This window comes from Microcebus murinus, chromosome 20, assembly GCF_040939455.1.
Source record: "Microcebus murinus isolate Inina chromosome 20, M.murinus_Inina_mat1.0, whole genome shotgun sequence".
NCBI lineage: Eukaryota > Metazoa > Chordata > Mammalia > Primates > Cheirogaleidae > Microcebus > Microcebus murinus.
This window is the reverse complement of record NC_134123.1, coordinates 28,003,259-28,024,046: the sequence shown is the minus strand read 5'-3', so window position 1 is coordinate 28,024,046 and position 20,788 is coordinate 28,003,259. Positions and strand designations below refer to the sequence as shown.

The 20,788-nt window shown below is 45.6% G+C and overlaps 1 protein-coding gene across 2 annotated transcripts in view; it reads right to left on the bottom strand.

The window, feature by feature from the left end:
• Nucleotides 1-20,788, bottom strand: part of WWOX (WW domain containing oxidoreductase) — a 915,638-nt gene that overhangs the window by 177,126 nt on the left and 717,724 nt on the right. The gene's annotated exons all lie outside the window — the stretch shown is intronic.

Here is a 20,788-nt window from a genome sequence, read left to right as displayed (position 1 = left end):
AGAGGGAGCTTGGCACAGCTGCCAATGTGCCCCAGGCACTTGCCAGCCCAGCCTACAGCTCCACCCCGGCCCTGCCACTCTCCCCTCTCCTACTTCATTCTCCAGCAAAGGCGAATGGCGTGTTGCTCCCTTGCTTGTCTCAAGCCTGCCCGCCTCTGCACTCCTGGTGCTCTCTGCCCACGGGACACCTGCCACCCCCAGCCTTCTTTGTCTTTGTCTGTTACTTCCCTGTGTGGTTGTCAAAGCTGGTCAATAGCAATCGCTATCATTTACGCAACCCTACTAGGTGCGCGGGGAGAGAGCTCTGCGTGGATGACTTTAACTCTCTGAGAACTGGGTGATGCAGGCCCTGGTGTTGGCTCCAGGCCATCCCGGCTCCAGAAAGCCTCCAGCCCCTTTCCAACGGGCACCTATTTCTTTCCCACCACTTACTGAACAAGCACAAACCAGAGCACAGTCTTCAACCTGGGGGTCTGTGGGTGGAATTCCAGAGATAGGCAATGCACTCAAACAGCCAAAATATTACATCTTTGTTTTCCACTAACCTGTAACTGAAATTTGGCATTTCCTTCATTTAGGCCATGACTTGCTATAGTATTAGATGCATCTGTGAGTTTGTCACAATAGAAATCATGGCTATTTTCAAATCACATGAGAGTTGCAGCTAATATCTCAAAATATCGTTTTCACCCACTACTTTGATGACTAGCAGTTAATAGAAACCACCACTACATGTGTTATTTACCAGGTTAATAAGGAAGAACATTCATTACTGGATCACATCTTTTAGTATTTTAACAAGTGTATTTCAATACAATTGGTGTCTTGTGTGATCCTATTCCTTATATGTATTTAAAAACATTACTCTGAAAAGGGGTCTATAGGGTTCCACCAGATGCCCAAGGGGTCCATGATACAAAAAAAGGTGAAGACTCCTGAATAAAGTGAGTTTCTCTGGAGCAGGGACCACATCTCACTCATCTTTGCATCCTGTACCCCTTACCCTGGAGCCTGTGGAGCCCAAATATCCAAGAATGTCGAACAAACGAAGGCAAAATGCCTGGAAAATTATTTTATTGTACACAGATCTGCAGAATGGATTTTTATTGTCTTTATAGATGCATCCTTCACTCATTCATTCAACAAGTGTATAATAAATACCTTGTATTTGCCAAGCACTAGACTGGCATTAGAGACACAACTTCGAATGGGACAGACATCTTCTGTCCTCCCTGAAACCACCTTTCTGAAACCTATGGGTCCTCTTGGTCTTCTATCTGTGCCGAACAACTTGGGGTGACCTATTTAGTTACCTACCGTGTGATGTCAAGAATCCCCTTAGCTCCCTGTCAAGCTAAGCTCATTAACATCCTCCTTCACTTAAAAAAAATCTATAAACAGCAGGCCGCCTGCTTTGTATACTTTTGTGGTAGAATTAAACACATCAAACCTCAAAGTGGCCTCTTGTTTTCAAGGTGATTCCATAACGGTGAACACAAAGAACCCACGTGACGTGCGGGGAAGTACATGGACCTCGATCAACGCCTCCCCTCATGCCTCTGTGCGTAGCTTTATCTTGCTCACGGCGCTTTGCCTTCTTGAGTCTGTTGATTTTGTTAACTCATTTGCCTGCAATGTCCCCCTCCCCATCTCCTTCTTTCTACCCAGCAATGGGTAGAAACAATGATATACTAACAAAAAGGATGATAATAAAAATAGCTAACATTTGTAGATCATGTTCTATGTGCTGGCCTGTCTTTCAATGCTGTACTTGTGTTGCTGATGCATTTCATTCTCCTAAACTACCCTGGGGCTGATATTATCAGTATCCCCATTTTACACAAAGAGGTTAAGCTATTGCTCGAGAAGCAGCTAGCAAGTGGCAGAGCCTGGATTCACACCCATTGGCTGGACTTAAGACTCTCCATTTGTAACCCTGAAGCCCCTTCAAAAGTCACCCCTCTGAGAGAAGTCTTCTGTGACTGCCACAGTCACTGGCCTCTCCACACCACACCAGGCCCCATGGTATATCCTTATTTCTCTCAAAGGGTGATGTTGCTCTATTAGAATTTTTCTGCCTCTTGCTTCTTCCTTTCCCATTTGACTACTGCAAAGACAAGCATGGTCTCCAGAGATGTATCTAACAGGAATTCACTGACTGTCCAGTGACTGTCCACTGCGACAGTGCAGATGAGGTGAGAAAGACAGAAATTATTGCCACACGTCAGATGAGACATGGGCGACTGGCTCCTGCCCTTGGTGGGAGTTAGTGGAGAAGCAGGAGGCGAAGTGACCTCGGCTGTGCACTTGGTGTGGGTGCGACGACCCAATGAATGAAGTGTATTTACCCCATTAGATAGATGAGAACATTGAGGATCAGAGAGGTTGGCTAACTTGCCTGAAATCACCAGGTAGTTAGCAGCGGGTCTGGGTTTTAAAGCTGATGCAGAAATTAAACCCAAGCCTTCTCCCTTTGTGCTTTTCCCTTTCCACTTGCCAACTAACGGAGAGCTAGAGGTCTGCTAGAGAGCACAGGGCCAGAGGCTCCGTGCTTATCTGATACACAGTGAGGCTTGTTTCTTGAGCTCACAGATATGGAGGATGCCACTTGCCTTCTTTTTTGTTTTTCCTTTTCCCCCTAAAAAGTACTATAGTCATATGCCACACAAGGACAATACACTGCATGCATATGCAGCAGTGGTTCCATAAGATTATAATACCATATTTTTACTGTACCTTTTCAATGTTTCAATATGTTTTGATTCAAAAAACCACTTGCTATTGTGTTTCAGTTGCCTACAGTATTCAGTACAGTAACATGCTGTGCAGGTTTGCAGCCTAGGAGCATTAGGTTATACCACATAGCCTAGGTGTGTACTAGGCTACACCATCTATGTTTGTGTAAGTACACTGCATGATGTTTGCACAATGACACAATTGCCTGAGAACGCACTTCTCAGAACGTTTCCCCCCCACCCCCCGGTGTTAAGTGACACATGACTATTTTGAGTCTTGCATCATTCCAACTTTTGATTTGGATATTTCTATTCCCTTTATTTGCATAATGAATCACCGCCTTTGGGTCTGTGGGGAACAAAAAATTCAAAGCACTGTATTTAGCACACAACCATGCACTGAAAATAGAAAGACCCAGGTTTATGGCTCTATGGAATCAATCACTTTCTGGTTGATTTCATGTGGAAGAAGCAGCCCACATTGATTGGATGAGCATTATATATTTGAAACAATCTCTTTGGCTTTGAAATGGTGGTGTCTTATAGACATGACCTCAATTCTGACAATTATCTATTTAATTGGATCAATAAAGACAGCCCACTCCCCCAAACCACTGATTCAATTAATCAGACCATTGTCAAATTTCCTCTTCTCTTGGGTCTGTGTAGACACAGACCAAGTGGCAATTTCTCCCAAGATAGGCACAGAAGTCAATAATCTGCTTTTGGATAAAGTATCTGATTGCTCACAAATTATACAAATCACATTGATTACTGACAAATCATAATGTTTACAGAGCACTATTTGGCTTTGGCTCCAGAGCATGACTAGGTATTTAATTAACAACTGTCAGATATAATTTACACCATTACAATGACCAGAAAAGGGTTGATTGTTGATTTTACATAGTTGAACAAACACTCTGCAACTAGCCTTGGTGAGATCAAAATAAGTAGGGGCTCAATGATGGACAATGAAATCAAATTACCATATCATGTTTAACTAGAAGATTCTTGAAGGTAATACCTCTGTCTCCCATGAGAAAATGATATCTTACATCTTTTTGCCCTTCTGGCTAATAAACTTTGCAACTAATTGTGTTTACCTTTTTTGCTTTGACTACCAGGAAACTCAGAGCCAAATTTTAAGTCCAGTAACATAACCTTTTTGGGTACTGTGGCATGCAAATATTTTACTTGGTTTTTATTTTTACATATGTTTTCTGACCTCATTGCATATTAACCCCCCAGGTTAGGTGTCAGCAAACTACAGCCTACAGGCAAAATCCAGTCCACCAGCCTGTTTATACATAACCCGCTTATGTTTGTACTATCTGTGATTTATTATGCAAACAATGGTGGTGGAAATATCCAGATTGCAGATCAAAACTTGTGATGGTAAAAGACTACATGGCTTTTATAGAAGAGTTTTCCAAAGAGAAAAAAAAGAAAGAAATCAAAAGAATATAATTTCATGACACATGAAATTCAAATTTGAGTGCTCATGAATAAAGTTTTATCAGAACACAGCCACGCCCAGTAATTTCTGAATTGTCCATGGCTGTTTCTACAGTATAAGAGCAGAACTGAATAGCTATGATGGGGACTCTAGGGACTGCAAAGCCTGAAATATTTACTATCTGGCCCTTCATAGAAAACAGTTTGCTGATCCCTGCTCTAAGCTGCTTATAATTTCTGTAGGCTAGACATGGAATGGATAGGGACCTAACTAGCTGGACAACATAAAGGTGAAGTATCTACCTAGCTTGTGGTTAAAGGCAGTCTTCACACTCTTCTTCCTAATTGAGCTTAGAATCTAATACTGCCCAGAGGATCCCAACTCCACGCTTCTGAGAAAAAGTGCGATTTCAGAAGAAATATGCAACCCCTTGTATCCATTTTCGGAGTCTTGAGGGCAGCTGCTTTGGTCACTGCAAATCTCAAAGGGATGGTGACAGGCCCATGGCTCTAGAGGGGACACAGACCACACAGGGATTTTTTGGGAGAGAGGTGAATGGGGCACAGGTGTGGATCGAGACAAGGGAACAGGCGAATGGAAATGTCGAAACTTCAGGAAGTTTCGACCTCCCTTTAGGACCTCCCTGATGGGACTTTAGGACTTCCCTGATGAGCCGTGGTCCTAAAGAGAGCTAATGGTGACTAAATCAAGATCAGAGGTGGGAAAGCCAATGTTGGAGAAGAAAAAAAAAATAAAGAGAGAATGAGAAAATATACAAAAACAGGGATTGGGGACATTCATGAAACTCGGCTGTCATGACCTGAATCTTTTTTAAAAAGAGGAGTTGAGGTCATCTTCTAGGAATGACTGGGAGGGCCAGGATGGGCCTCGAGACTTGGCAAGAGGATGACATCAGAAGCAGGAGGTCTTGCTGATAGGAAACAAAGTGAATGTGAAATGGGAGGAGCATTGCCAGAAGCAGTGAGCACCCAACTGGGACAGCACCTCTGCTTCTCCCCAGTGGGAGGAAAGTTAAACAACAGCTTCAATCCAAAGAGCAGGAAAGAAACCCTAATGATATTTCATTAGACCTCACTGGGGTAGCAGGTATTACAGACACCTGCAGTATCTGCCAGTAGAACCTTTCTTTCTGAAACACCGAGTGCCTCTTGGATATAATTGGTAGCTGAATCGGAAGATTACAAATAAAGCCGGGAACTAGAAAAGGTATGGGGAGAAATCCAGGGGTGCACTTCCAACTCTGGCTGCAGGTATGAATACCAAACCAGCCTCTTCCTGGAGGTGGCTTTCCTCTGGGAAAAGCGACTGCTCATTGGAAGGAAAAGGAATAAAGAGATTATCACTTATAGAGCACCTACTATGCAGCAGATGGTCAGGTTAACTCTTAAATCCTCACCACCACTTGGAAGGAGATTGGCACTACCATTTTGCAAATAAGGGGAAAGGAAGTTCAAGACAAATAAAAAAACTTGGGGAAGATTGTATGGTTGGAAGTGATAGCAGCACTGGAATATTGTCTGACTCCAAAGTCTTGCTTTTTCCCCCGAGGTAGGCCCATGAAGTCGGGCACTTTACATGCTTCATTCACTGTTCTGTCCCCAGGGCCTGGCACCACACCTAGAACAGCACAGAAACCTCGGGAAAACCTCCCATGGATCGGAGACAAATGCACAAATGGCGGCCTCTGATACATCCAAATTTGGGAGACAGAGGTTCAGGATGACAGTAGGTGAAAGAAAAAAGCCCCCTTCATGTTGCACTTAGTCACTGATTTTATGCCTTTCCATCTTTGATCACTGGAAGGTGCCTTTGTCTGGTGGATACGTCTTTCTCCTGCGTATCACAGAGCATTACCACCCCTTCCTGGGTAAAGCCGGGTATGCACTAAATAAATGCTCATTGAAACAGGTGACATTTACTAAGAACTTATAAAAGAGAGTCAGATAAATGTATGTTGAATAAAATTAGGAGACAGAAGTATAATACGTAGCCTTGGAATCAGGCAAAACTGAATTTGAATCCACGTACTAGCCATGCGCTCTTGAGAAAGCAACTTCATTTCTGCACCTTGGTTTTCCTGTCTTTGGAATCAGGGCAGTAATGTCTCCTTTGCTGCTGCAAAGCATGATCAATAACCTATGAGAAGTCTCGGGAATTCAGTAGTTGCTCAAAAAGCAGTGGCCTAGGAATTAGATTGTGTTTTCACCAGGTCTGGGGACCCTCCAGGTGAAAACACCTCTGGAATTGGAAACCTTAGAAGGATCTGCAGCAACTGCAGCATTTCCCTGAAGCAAATGTAGCAGCATTTACATTTTTCATACCATGGAAAATTGAGAGACGATCCAGGAAAACAGAGACATCTTGAGGAAATTTAAAAGCTCCAAAGTGTTTTTCCATTCAGGGACAACAGAAAACAGGAAAACATTAATAACGTGTCAATGCCCGACGGCGAGCGGAACCCTCCCCAGGAAAAGTTTCTTTTGGTATAAATCACGAGTCGGGCACGGCGCTCTCCGGAGCGATGTGTCATAACATCCATAACAACCCCTCCCACGACCATCATCTCGGGAAGATGTTGAAAACCTTTCAGACTTGACGAAACCCAGGGCCTTCCTTAAATAGGACCATCATCCCTTCCCAGAAACAGATCTTGCTCTCTGCCAGCTCAAAGACCCAACTCGGGCTACGGCGAGGAAATGCAGGAGATTGCTCAGCTCCCCGGCGGCTCTCAGGAATTGACAGTGTCTAAATTACTGCCTGGGAAGCGTATCGCATGCCAGCTGACAAAAGGAGGCGAGGAAAAATCCTTACAGGCTGCGGAGCATCCTCTCTTGCCCTCTGGGGAGGAGGTGTTTCTGGTGTTCGTGTCATTGGACCCGGAAACCAAATGAAAAATATGTGATTACAAACACCTGGGAGGGTGGCAGGAACGAGAACGGAAAGGAGAATCAGGGGGACCCCCAACCTTCCCCATGCAGTAGGTAATTTGGCTGAAAAAATAAGAAGAAATGAGATAATAAAAGTAACAAATGAACCTGCAATTGCTTTGCTTCCGGGAGCTCCCATCTGATTTCAGATAGGTTCTCCAAGTCAACTCGGGTAGATTAATGTATCCGCGTGATACAAACCTAGCTCCGGGGAGACCCGGCCCCAGGTGGCACAAGACTTAACCCTTGGTGAGTGAGCGGAGAGTGGCGTGTCCGGGTAGAAACCACAATAATAAGCAGCGTCTCTGGCTGTCAACGTGCGTACGTATGCTGCCCTTGTCGCAGATGCCTGAGCTTTGAGTGACTTCCCGGGGGACTTGCATTTTACTCTAAGAAGAGCACACAGAAAAAGAGAAAGAAAGAAAAAAAGATAATAAAACTCCGGGGATGATAAAAGAGTTATCAGAGCTGAGGAAAGACAAGATAGGGATTGGGGCAGTTCTTCTGGGGACAGATGCAGCGCTGCGCTGCTCTCCTCTCCCAAACAGAGCCTGATTGCAAATCACAGTCCACGAGCACAGGCGATGGGTTTTATTTTAAACGAGAGGCATTTGCTCTTGTCCCCGTGGAAGGATGCAGAGAGGAAGGCCGCTCCCTGCTCTCTGATCCGAGGCGGCAGCCCCTGCGTCCTTCCTCGGGCTTGCAGCCTACACCAAATCCCCGCCCAGGGCGCAGGGCGTGTTGCCAGAGGCGTAGGCCCCTTAAGGCAGGGGCAGGGGAGGATCAGGGTGGTGAGAGACAGTTAACAGGGCATTTTTGGAGGGCCCCCAAGTTGCTGCCAGCTGGTGGCATTTCTCGTATGGTGCCTTTCTGCAGGCAGGCTTACAAAGAGCAGCCCAATCTGCCATGGGCCATGTTGGCAGGGCAGGAGCCCGAGGAATACCTGCTGTGTTCCAGGTGCTGGCTGGCACCAGGGAAGGAAAAAATACATGTTTATGTCCTGCTTTGTGGAACTTCCAGCCCCTTGCATATACCATTCCTTCTGCCTGGTTATTCGTTTCCCATCCCCTGACTAATCACAGTGATCTCTGCGCCTGGAGCTGCCCAGCTCGGTAGAACAGCCACTAGCCACATGTGACTCTTTAAATGGATGACAATGACATCAAATTAAAAATTAAGATGTCCCATGCCAAGCTTATTCCTGGGGGGTGCCCAGGGCCTGGAGTGGTCCCTCAGTCACTCCAGATCGGTCAGGGAAGCCCTGCTCAGGGCCAGGCCCCTTGCTTCAGCTGACTCACCAACATGGGTCCTTTGAGTCCTGGGGTCTCAGATCTGTTTCCGTGGCCAAGTTAAGGGCTCTAGTCTCATCTGTCCCCCGGCCTCCTGGGTCCCCTTCCCTCAGTTCATCCACTATCTAATGTGAGTGCCCCTATGGTCTGCTCCCCTCGGAGGCCCCAGCTCTTCACTCTTGTCTGCACACAGCAGATGCTCAATAAACATTTCAAAGCCTCCTGGGGAAGCCAGCCTTGTAAACAAACACTTGCATCATGGACCAATTATTTTTAAAAAGTAAAAAAGTCCAGGCATGAATAAGGTAGAGAGGAAACATAAGGGAGATGGTAAGGGAGGGGCTGGCGTAGGCATTTTCAGGGATAGCAGCTCGCTCAATACTCAGCATGCTCAAGACCCGTTATTCTTCCTACATCTTCTAAAGAGGATACTAGGTTCAGAGAGGCTCCATGACTTGCTCAAGGTCACACATTAATAGACAAATTACCAAATCCTTCTTAACCTGATCAGTTCCAAATCTCAGTACAGTCCTCACTTTTTCCAACAACCTTCCCAGAGGAGACTGAAACCCTCCCACCCTGCATGCACCTTAGGTATAGCCTCATGTGTCTCTCTCCTCCTTAACGAGTGTGGTTGCAGTGTTCATTGCTTTGTATGAAAATTTGATTGTCTGGAGTGAAAGCGGCCGGAGTTTCCTTTTGCTCGTTACTATCTCCCCAGCCCCAGCACAGTCCCTGGCACCCAGCTCAAGCTCAGTACACATTTGTTGGCTGAGAGGAGGAACCCCAGCTCCACTGCACGGCAGCCCCAGCCACAAAGATTCCCGCCCTCTATTCACCTGCAAAGAGCAAGGAGAAACTTGAAGGCTACGGAGCTCAAACCATTTATAATACTCCTGTGAACCAGCATTCCCATCATACTCCTGCTTTTATCAGACAGTTCCATATCATCCATGCAGTGAACAGGCCTTTTTAGCAGCTAAGATGATCATCTATTAAGTCTGGAAGAGCAGGGTGCCTGCTCACACCACCACCTCCCTCGGCTACCCCTGTCGATCCCTCTAAATAACACCAGGCTTGTTTGCAATCAAGTTAAAACATGTTTAATGGTGGATAAATCTGATCCTGAATCAGGATAATTGCATTAGCGTCACGGAGCTGACGCGATACCTGGCCAAGTCGTCCCAAATTTAGAAGGCTGGGGACATTTTTAGCTTGCCTTTGTGTGCGTGCTGCTCATTATACAAACGTGGCTCCATTTAAAGGCCCTGGCACCCGACCAGTGTCCTCTGGTCTCTGGCTGCAGGTGGAAGCTTGTGGGGCTGGAGGACAAAGCCTGGGACAGGTGCTGTGACCTGCACTTCTCCTGCCTGGAGGCAGCAAATAGCAAGGTCAGCACCTCCAGGTGAAGGCCAAGGTCAAGGCTGGAGGGAGAGGGGCGGGGGAGAGAAACAGTAGGAACAGTGACGTGGTCTGGTGTTGGGTGCATGGGCTTCTGAGTCTGAGGAGCCCAGAACCCAATCCAAGCTCTGCCCTTCCATGGCCTTGGGCAAGTTGCTTACTGCCTCATGTCCCAGTTTTCAACTTCTGGGGATGTCACAGCCTGTGGCAGGCAGGATTCTAGATGGCCCCAGACTCCCGCCTCCTGATAGACATACTCTGTGCAGTTCTCTCCTCTTGCATGTGGGCAGCACCTGTGCATAGGATGGGACAGTTTGCTCCCATGATTGGGGGGACGCTATCCAACACGGGTGGAGGAATTATGCAGATGTGAGGCCCGACAGCAGTTGGCTTTGCACAAATCAAAAGGGAGATGAACCTGGGTGGGCCTGACTTCATCAGGGAGCCCTTGGAAGGGACTGGCCCTCCTTGAAGAGGGAGGTTCAGAGTGTGTGGGAGTTTCCTTCAGACTGGAAGAATTCTCCAGCCAAGTTGTGAGAGCATCTGCAGATGGGATCTATGAACTTGACAATGGCCTCCAGGAGCTAAAAGCAGTCCCCAGTCAGCAGTCAGCAAAACACCTAGGACCTCAGTCCTACAATTACAAGAAAATGGATTCTGTCAACAACCAACAAGCCTCTGATAAGATCCCAGCCCTGGGTGACACTTTGATTTCAGCCTTGGGAGCCCCTGAGCAGAAGAACCAGGCTGGGCCTAGACTTCTAACCTACAGAACTATGAGATAATAAATATATGAGTTTTTTTTAGCTGCTAAATTTGTGATAATTTCTTACACAGCAGTAGATAGCTAATACAAAGACAGTAACTACCTCCTAAAGTTGTTATGAGGAGTAATTTGCATGCAAACTGCTTTGTAAAGAGCTTGGGACACCGAGAGTGACCAATAAAGGGCAGAGGTTAGTATGATTACCTCCACTACCATTATAAGTCAAGGGTAAATAATTATTGTTCTTACGTGTTGACTTCTTCTATGCCCTGCCTTCACCCTGACGAGAAGAAAAGCTCTGGGAGTGCAAGGACCTTGTCTGTGTCACTTACTGTTGTATCTGCTCTGAGTAGCGCAGCGCCTGGCGAGTGACAAGGTGTCTGTGGAAGGCAGAATGATGGGCCCCCCAGAGATATCCACATCCTAATCCCCAGAACGCGTGCCTATTGTTAGATTACACAGCAAAGGGAAATGAATGAAGGTTGTAGATAGGATTAAGGTTGCTAATCAGCTGGCCTTAAAAGAGGAAGATTACCCTGGATCATCCAGTGGGTCTAATAATCACAAAGGTCCTTAAAGGTGGAAGAGCAGATGTGGAGAGACACCCGGAAAGATGTCAGTGTGAGAAGGACTGGGCCAGGTGTTGCTGGCTTTGAAGAAGGAGGAAAGGGGCCCTTAGTCCTTAGGCAGTGGGAGAAGCCAGGGAGCAGATTCTCCTTTAAGCCTCTACAAGGAACCCAGTCCCGCCCACCGCACTTGATCTTAGCCCAGCGAGACCTGTGTTGGAGCTCTGCCTCATAGGGCTGTGAGATAATACACTTGGGTTGTTTGAGACACTACATTTGTGATCATTTGTTACAGCAGCAATAGAAAACTAATACAGTGTCTTGGAAATATTTGTTGAATGGGAAACGAAGGAAAAAAAAAAAGCAATTCAGATCAGGTCGTGTTGGCCAAAAACGTTCAATAATTTTTTGTTACTCACAGCTCAGAAACTGAAACTCTCATCTGGCACCCAAAGCCCTCCTCCAGGTGACTCCACGTCCCTGCCTGGTCCCACCTCTGGGCTCTTGCTGGCACTGAACTGATGTTCTCACTCTACACTACCTCCCCTCCACCCCAGGACAGTCTCCCTCTTGTGTAGGTGGCCAGATGCCACTTACCCTTTGAGACTGGGAAGTGTCTCCTACCCAGGCCAAGCTGTGGTCTCCTCCTCTGTTTCCCATAGGACTGTGCCTGTAGTTCAATCTCAGCACTCATTCCCTCCGTTGCCAGCTCCTGCCATCCTCACCCCATAGTATGGGGGACTTTTCTATTGCAGTGATCGTACCTAGTTGGTCTAAGTCTGCCTGGCGCTGAGCACAAGGCTGAGAGAAGGAACTAAACATCTGCTCCTTGCCCCAGCAATGCCCAGCGCATAACCAGAGAGATGGGATGGATTTCCTCCTGAGACCAGGCTGCCTTCCAAGCTTGCACGGCTTTGTCATGGTTTGGTTTCTCTCTTGGCCTGAGCTTAGTTCTACCTTCTGGAACCCATGTATACTGGGTGGAAGAGTGATCCCCCATGTCTACCTAGAACCTCAGAAAGTGACTGTATTTGGAAATGGGGTCTTTGCAGATGTACTTAGTTAAGATGAGGTCACACTGGATTCAGGTGGGCCCTAAATCCAATGACTGGTGTCCTTATAAGAAGATGACGTGAAGACACAGAGATACACAGACAGATGCAGAGATTGGAATGATGGAGCTACACACCCCAACGCACTGAGACTCAGCCTCCTCTTTCATGGGCTGACGGCATCGGTGCGCCCAGCACAGGGGCTGGTACAATGATTAGCGAGTTTGTGCCGCCTTCCCCTCTCCCCTCCTCCCTTTTCTTTTATTAAATCCAAGTGAAGGGAAAACAACAACAATAACTCCTTTCTGAAACACAAGAGGGGAGCTCTAAAAGCAGAAAGGCCAGAATTAAGCTGTGAAATTAAACCAAAAAAAAAATTACAAATAATAAAATCTCACATAGGTGCAGGGCCCCAGCAAACTTAAGGAAAACCCAAGTCCCTGCTGTGCCTTTTTATTACTTGAGGTATATGGAGTCTCTAATTTAAGGCTAAATATAAAACTAAAGCATACACAGCTGGACTTTTCAAGTATTTTCAAAACACATTTAATACCTTCCCGTGAAACTCCCAGAATCTGAGCAGCCCTCACTTTGCACCAGTATAAACAGAAGCTGGGGTGGACCCAATGTATGGGCTTCAAAAGCATATTTAAGAGGGAAGAGGAACGCAAGAGCCAGAGGGGATCAGAATGCTGACCTGTGCTCACAAGCACATGGTCACCAAGGCTATAATAAAAACCAGCAGGACCTGGAGGACGGGGCCAATGCCAACAGGGTCTGCCTCTGACCGCAGCCCTGTCTGCCCTCACGTACTTTTCAGCTCTGTTCCTACACTCCAGGGCCAATGGAAAATGAGAAAGATTCAAGTCTTCCTGGCAGACCTGAATGGATGCTCTGTTATCCCAGGAATTCTCCTTGGAGGGGGTCCCATCCACGGTGCTGGTTCCCCATCTGGTATTGCCAGGCACTTTGATTCATCTGATAATTCCACGTGGAAAGCCTTCTACATGCTAGACAGGGTGCTACACGTGCCCTGGAACACAACCTGGAGCAGATCAAACAAAACCACAATCCTTGTCTCCTGGAACTGTCTGATGTATGTAGACGGGTGACAACGGGATACACAAGGAAATAAACATAATAGTGGCAGAGTGCGATTGGTGGTATGCAAACGGTAACATGGGAGGCTGAAGCCAGAGCGTGTTGACACAGTGACACTTGAGAGAGACCTGAAGGAGGAGGAGGGCTCGGCAATGCAGATAGAAAAAGGGAAACTTCTTGGCAAAGAGAAGAGCAAAGAACCAAGCCCCATGACAGACACAAAATCTGGGTAGAGATTTTTCCCACCTCCTCTCATCGAGAAGTGGCATCTATGTCTCCTCCCCTTTCATCCTGGTGGGCTTGGGACTGCTTCCCCCAATGGCACAGAGGAGTGACACCCTATTACTTCAGAGTCTAGGTCAGAAAAGGCCAGGCGACTTCTGCCGTGTTGCTGGGACAGCTGCCCTATAGGGATCTGAGTGCCCCGAGACCACTGTGCTGAACAGCCACACAATGAGCCCAGTTGAGCCCACCCTGCCCTGCCACACCCGACAAGGCGCTGGACACATGAGAAAAGCCACCTGAGACACCCCCCAAGCCAGCCCTGAAGAGCATTAAATGAACTCCACTAAGAGCCACTGTAAAAGGAGCTTCAACCAGCCAAGTCCTATCCAAAGTCTTGATCCCTGAAAATCATGAGATCTAAGAAAACAGTCACTGTTTTACTCCAGTAAATTCAGGGGCACTTTGTTACTCAACTAAAGATAAATGGAAGAGGCCTCATGCTGACAATGGGAGGAAGGAATGAAACTACACGTGTAATGTCCCTGGTATACAGTGGGATCTCAGGGAACGTTAGATCACGTCCCTGTTCCTCCTGTTCCTTGTGACAATGGAGTTTGATTGCCTTTCAGTTTCATTGCCTATTTTTATACTATGCTGCATTAAATCATAAATTACAAGCAGCTTATCCATGTCTGATTCTCACTAAGCACTTGGTTTTATTGGGCTCTCAAAGTTAGAGAATGACAAACATGTGAATCGGAGCTTCTCTTCGCTCTCCGTGGAGGAGCGTTCTGGAACGGGGTTCTTCGGTGGGGAAAGTGGGCTCTCAATCGTCCTGCTCCTGACGTGTGCTGCGAGGCCCCGTGGCAGGCACGCACTGGCGAGCCGGGTGCATTCACCAGGAAGTTTTTAAATGATTTTCTGAGCAATATCATTTTTCTTTCCTAAACAGCATAGATTTTTGAGCTCTAATGCGTTTCTGCATTAAGGAGAACAGGCAGTCTCCCTTGGCATGTTTCATCATGAAGTTATTTTTCAAATCAGCATCTAGAAGAGGTTGTATAACTTAGTGATTACAAGCACAGGTTTTGGAGGCAGACGGGGCTCAGCATGAACCCCAGCTCTTCTCCTTATATATAGAGAGAACTAGGGTATATTATTGAACCTTTATAAACCTCAGTTTACTCCTCTGTGAAATGGGAATAAACACAGTACCTCTCTTCTAGTTTGCTTGTGAATATTAAATTAGATCATGAGCGTGAAACACTTCACAAAGGGGTCCACACAAATTCAGAGTTCAAAACAATGTATCTGCTCATGATATTAGTTTTGCTATGATGAGGGTTGTCAAATTTAGCAAAATAAAAATACAGGACACTCAGTGAAATCTCAATTTTAGATAATCAAGGAATAATTTGTTAGTACAACATATCCCATATATTCTATGGGCTATACTTACACTAAAAAAAAATCATTTATTGTTCATCTGAGATTCAAGTTTACTGGCTGTCCTGTTTTCATTCCCAGATTATTATTAAGGTTATTTACAATGACAACAAATCCCTGTTGTCCCAGGTTGCAGTTACCTAAGACCCCTAATGACACCCTTTCACCTGCCCCAGCACTGATTTTCTTATCTTTGATAAAATCACACATCTTTTTTTCTCCCCTCCAGCCTTGCCATGGACTGCTGGCAATTATGATAGGCCAAGAGGTTGCTCTGTAACTTTTTCTGAAGCGACACCACTGCAGCTATTACATAAGCACCTCTCTACAGCAGAGTCATGAGGCTCGCTGCTGAGAGGCTTCCATTTGTACCCTTTCCAACTTCCCGCTGCACGGACGCCCCCTCCCTTCGCATTTCCCGCCCCCGCTCCCCTCCCTTAGTGCCTGAGGTCTGGCTCCATTGGAAGTCTCTCCCCCACCACTGGCTCACTTTTTTTTTCCATGTAATATAGTGTAGTTTATTACATAAGTGATTTATTGCACGCACCTTAATGTATAAGGGGCAAAACTTGTTTAAAATAAATCCAACTGAGAGGATAATCTCTATGGGCAAAATGTACTTCGACTTAATTTCTCTACTGGGTATTACACACTATATAATTGCCTTAAACAGAAGCTGCACACACAAATTTAGCTTGGCACCGATATCTGGCTTCACAGAACACTCAAGTTACATGCTGGGTTTTGCTACAAATCCTTCGCTCCACCAGAAGAAACTCAACAGCATCCCTTAAAGAAATATTCAGCCTGACTCTCCCGCTGAGACTAGGGGGGTGGGAGAGCAGCTGATTGTGTGCTGGATTTAGGGGGGCGGGGAGGCCTTTGTCTTGGGAGAGAAAAGGCAAAGCTGCCAGCCTGTCTCTAACCAGGCCGGGCTCCTCAGGATCCTGTGTTCTCGACTCCTTATGCAAAAGTGCGTTCAGCAGCAAATGAAACCGCTGCTCCCTGGCTGGCACCTGGATGTGGGATCCCTGTTTAATTAAGGTTGATAATGTCTTGCCCTGCTTTCTCCTGCAGATTAATTAATTAATGTATTCATTGACTCTTTCATGCATTCATTTATTCCACCAATACCCACTGAGCTCTTCTTGGGCTCCCGGGCAATGGTGGGCTCTGGGAACATGGCAGTGAACCACACACTATTCCTGATGTCTAATGGGGCTGGGTATTAATTAAATGATCACACAAATAAGTGCAACATGATAGATCATGGCAGTGCACTAGAGGAGAGGCCCATGGGCCTCTGAGGGCCCTTGGAGGAAGCTACAGAAGAACTCCCTGAGGAAAGGGCTTTAGAGGGTATCCCAGCTCCCTATGGAAGCTGTAACAAGCTACCCCAAACTCAGTGGCTTAAAACAACAAATATAGTTTCTTAAAGTTCTGAAGGTCAGAAGTCCAAATTGGGTATCATTGTACTGAAGTCATGGTGTCAGCAGAGATATGTCCCTTTCTGGAGGTCCTAAGGGAAAATCTGTTGTCCTACAGTTTTCAGCTCCTAGGTGCTGCATGCATGCCTTGGCTCACGGCCCCTTCCTCCATCTTCAAAGCTGGTAGCATCAGACCAAGTCCTTTTTACTCTGCCATCTCTCTGATTATGACTCTTCTGCCTATCTTTTTCCCCACTTGTGATTAGCTTGGGCCCATTCAGATAATCCAGGATAATCTCCCAATTTTAAGATCAGTGATTAGCAGATTAATTAATTCTGATTAATTAATTAATCTAATTAATGATTCGATTCATTCCACCTGCAACCCTAATTCCTCATTTGCCATGTAACCTAACATCTTTGCAGGTTCTGGGGATTAGGTGGTGGCCATCTTTGGGGTCCTTACTCTCTCCACCACAGATGGCATCTAAAAAGTAGAAAGGAAGAAGGAGAATACTCAAGGCCAAGTTGGAACTTTGTCAGCAGGTCCGTCAACAATATGCCCATGTGGATGCAGCCTGGGAGCCCAGCTCGGGGGGTGCAGGGAGTTGGTGCTAAACGTGGCTGGAGAAGGGACCAAAAACAAACTGTGGATCCCGGTTGGCCACATAAAAGATTCTGCCTTTTATCCCAAGAGCATGAAGAGACCCTTCACATATTTCAGTCGGGGAAAAAGAAACTATGTTCTACTACATCTAAGATTGCAGATGCCTTTATTTTATTTTTCCCTAAGGAGGAAAAATGCTGCCAATTAAAATATGGCACAATGCTTTCTTATCACTCAGAATTTTTATTTTATGCTTATCAAAAGAACTCTTTTGGACTTAATTAGACCTCTATTTTTGTCATGGATACCTCTTGTGCATACAATAAAAATATAAGTGAGGAAAAAATGGTCAAGGCATTCCTAAAGTTTCTTCACATTAAGGGTCCCTCTTCTCTGAATAACTTTTTGACTCTGGATCACTGATGTCCACATTTCTCAATACACATTTTCTGTACCACCAAGAGCATAGGTGACCTGGCCTTTCTTAGAAGAATCCATAAAGAAAGGAAAAGCCACTGGAACTGATGAGCACTCGAGCCAGCTCTGCAGTTGTGTTGAGCAAAGCTAGTTCTGAGTCTTCACTTCTGGAATGTTGCTAGACCTGCCTGCCCCTCCTCTCCAACAGCCATTTAGTTCCTAGAAGGTTCAGCACTCTAGTATTATCGCTGGGACTTTCTCCGAAGATGCCAACACTCATCCTGCACGTTTTCTCTCTGGCTCTTTGGATGTTTATAAATGCATAGGCAATACCAAATCTCTGCCAGGGGAAAGAGGACTTTTAGACATGCTCATGTTCCAGAAACGCAGACGTGAGAGAATTTCAGAGATGCACCTGAAGGTCAACGATCAGATTGGTGCCTTCAAAAGATCATTCAATTGAAGCAAGATTTGTTCCCACATTTCAACTTGGAATTGAGAAGCCCTGATTAATAACAATAATAAAAGAGCTCTTCATTTATCCTACCCACTGTTCTGCACATATCCAAATCATCTAATTCTTACTATATTCTGGGCGAAGTGGGTAGTATTGTACCCATTGTACACATTAAGAAACTAAGTCTTAAGTATATCAATTAACTCCTCTGACCACACCCAGATCACGTGTGGTAAAGCCCGAGATTTGAACTCAGAATGACTTCAGGTATGCTCAACCATCTCTATCTGGCTGTCTTAATCCCTCATTGAAAAAGTCTTTAAAACCCCAAGCACCTCTAAGTTCATTCTATAAGCACGTGCGGGGCACCTTGTGTGCAGGCAGCAGACTCTGCGTTGGTCTGGAGTACAAAGCATAAAAACCCACCAACCCTTCATTCCAAGAAGCTCAGAGTGTGATGGAGAAGGCAGGGAAGTAGCCAACATCCCAGATCAGGGAGGGTGAACTGCTGTGCAGATCAGCATGTCATGGGGCACAAGCAGAAGAAAAAAAAAAGCCCCCATTTTACTCACATTGTGCAGTTTTCTTAAAGAATTTTGGAGGCTCAGCATTAGACTGCTAAACATTCGGAAATTCCCAGGAAGGCAGCGTGAAATCTGCATAGAAAATCTATTCCGGTCTCCATCCCTTACTCGGTTGACCTTACAATTGTTAGCCAGCTTGAATATTTTCCTTCTAGGGGAATAAGAGAAAGATGGGGAGGGGGGTAGGAGGGCAAGGAAAGGCGGGGAAGGGAGAGGAGGGGAGGGGAGGGAAAAGTACTAGCCACACTGGCCGTGCATTAGGTTTCCTGGTATGATCAGTGACACAAGAGTCAAGTTTGTAGGCATCATTGTACATACACACTATTCTTCTTGTGAAAGTCAAAAAGCCAAAGAACTACAAAAGTGTAAAGGTAAAACACAAATCTGGAGTAGAAAGCCAGGAATAGGGAGGTCGGACCCATGTGAATAGACAGAGATAATAGTAAAGCTATTTTTTTAACAAATTCTGTTGAATATCACTAGGATAAAAATAAAAACAGACACAAGCCATGAATCTCCCTGATTATCTGCGCACATAAAAGGTACATTGTCTCTGAAGCTGATACCGGGAAGGTTGTAAGGAGGTGACCTTATACTACAAAACTCATTTCGGTATCATTTAAAATTTCATTTCATTTTGGTTTGGGGTCTCTTGGAGGTGGGCGTCCTCCTCCTCCTTTTCCTCCAGAAAAAAGCACCCCCCTCACCACGCGCACATGCGAACCACTCGAACATATGTCTGCGCTGAAGAGCAGGAGATTGGAAAACCAGATGGTATAATGCCTTTGGAATCTGACAGCCGCTCTGTGGCAGCGCTATCAGCAGACAGGGCTTGCCAGAGATGCACATTTGAGCGAGGGACTGCCAAGGCGAACAGATCCGCACCTCGCACTCCCGGGCGTGGGAGACGACGCTTGTGTTTGAAAACAAGCAAAATGCTTTTTTTTTGCGGGAGCAGCAAGTGAGGACACAGCTCTGCAGCATTTATGGCACATATGTCGGAGGCCGGGGAGATGTTTTGCAAGCGATGGCTCTATAAACAGTGCCGACTTTGGGTGTTTTCCATATGAGGCAGGTGGGAAGCGGGAAGGGAACAGTTGGGAGAATTGCAGAGCAACCTGTTTTCATGGGCTGTTTACTTTCTTTCACTGTACCTGTCTATATTTGCCATATTGTCCCTGCATTTTGGGGGATGTGCTGCACGCTAGAGTCTCCCTGAATGGACATAACCTTAATTCTAATCTAAATACCGATTAGAATTAGAATTGGACTGTAAACGGTTTACCATCTCTCACTATAATCTCCTCTTCCCTCTCCACCGTAGTTAGGAGGAATAGAAAGGTGTGGAGAGAGAGTTAAAGGGAGACAATGGAGCTAATAATTATGGTTCTATACTCAAAAGACTGGCCTTGTGCTAAGTACTTTATTTTATTTTATTTCCTGTAAGTTTGCAATGAGCTGATGTGTACTTTACATACACATCAGCTCATTGCAAACTCACAGCAAATCGTTTTACAGGTGGGGAAGTTGGGGGTCAAGACTTCTGTCACTCTCTTTCACTCTCCTGCCTCGTGCTTTCTATGAAGGTAGAAAAACATCCACAAGGCAAGATCTACCTTTCAGATCACATCTTGCCACAGAGGGGTCTGGCTCACTTCTGCCCTTTTCAAGGTTACTTTATGTATCCACAAGTCTTCAAAATTTCTAAATGGAGATTTTATTTAAGGAAGATGAGAGTGTCATTTAAAAAAAAAATCTATGTCTAAGCTGACTTTCATGGAAGGGGGGCCACATTCTGATTTCATTTTGTGAAAACAACTTTTGGGATCTGGGTTTGGAATGACCAGTTTCCCTCTTCCTTCGGTGAAATGAAAATGTCTTTCGTTCAAAGCCACCGTTCAACTCCACGCCGGCCTCCATGTCCCCGCAACTCACCACAATCTCGTTAATAAATTAACAGAGCTGTCAGAGATGTAAAAATGCAAAACCATTTGGAAATGGCCCCGTTTAAAATCACACAATCTCCAAAACCTATTGCAACATTTTACAATTCCTTCAGGCCACCTCGGGTCTCCTTTACACTTGCAATGGTGCCCCTTTCAATTTGCATTTAAAAGACAGTAAATTGCAGGGTTCATAAACATTTTTATAGTGATTTATTGAAGACTAGAATGTCACTGCTGTTCTTCACACTTTACCAGTCCTGAGACTCAAATGCCGGCTGTGTCTGTAAAGCTTGCTGTCCCCATCAACCACATAAGAACAAGCCAGTTTGCACTTTTGCATTTTTCTGTTTCTTTTCTGTCAT